Source organism: Schistocerca gregaria, chromosome X (genome assembly GCF_023897955.1).
Source record: "Schistocerca gregaria isolate iqSchGreg1 chromosome X, iqSchGreg1.2, whole genome shotgun sequence".
Lineage (NCBI taxonomy): Eukaryota > Metazoa > Arthropoda > Insecta > Orthoptera > Acrididae > Schistocerca > Schistocerca gregaria.
Genome location: NC_064931.1, coordinates 684,413,138 through 684,414,088, shown reverse-complemented (window position 1 = coordinate 684,414,088; position 951 = coordinate 684,413,138).

The following is a 951-nucleotide window of genomic DNA, read 5'->3' as shown; positions in this document are numbered from 1 at the left end:
GGAAACAACTGGTTCTCGAGTAGCACTCTCCATACAGTGACGTGGTCAACGTTACCTTGTACAGCAGCAACTTCTCTGACGCTGACATTAGGGTTATCGCCAACTACAGGAAGAATTGCCTCGTCCATTGCAGGTGTCCTCGTCGTTCTAGGTCTTCCCCAGTCGCGAGTCATAGGCTGGAATGTTCCGTGCTCCCTAATACGCCGATCAAACGTCTTCCTGTCGGGACACCTTCGTTCTGGAAATCTGTATCGATACAAACGTACCGCGCCACGGCTATTGCCCCGTGCCATGCTAATCCATACATCAAATGGGCGTCTGCCAACTCCGCATTTGTAAACATTGCACTGACTGCAAAACCACGTTCGTGTTGATGCTACGTACTGATGTGCTTGATGCTAGTACTGTAGACCAATGAGTCGCATGTCAACACAAGCACCGAAGTCAACATTACCTTCCTTCAATTGGGCCAACTGGCGGTGAATCGAGGACGTACAGTACATACTCACGAAACTAAATTGAGCTCTAACATAGAAATTAAGCGTTTCCGGACACATGTCCACATAACATCTTTTCTTTATTTGTGTGTGAGGAATGTTTCCTTAAAGTTTGGCCGTACTTTTTTGTAACACCCTGTATACCTTCAGACTTCACCCTCTATTTTGCAGAGGACCAATAGGAACGCTGCATACCAGCAAGTTATAACTTGCCTTCTTTCTTCTTCAAGCAGGCTTGTTACTGGTGGCTGCTGTGGGGGACAAAAACATTCTGTGAAACAGATAGAGGTCCCTTCTGAAAACATCCTTTCTTTTCTGGCAAGTGGGTGGAAAACTGGACACATCTGCTATTTTTAGAAAAACACACTCTGTTCATTCTGAGACAGATAGATAGGCTGGCATGCCCAATGGCAGCTGCATCCCTTGAAATATATGTTATTGGTTTCGTTAGGAC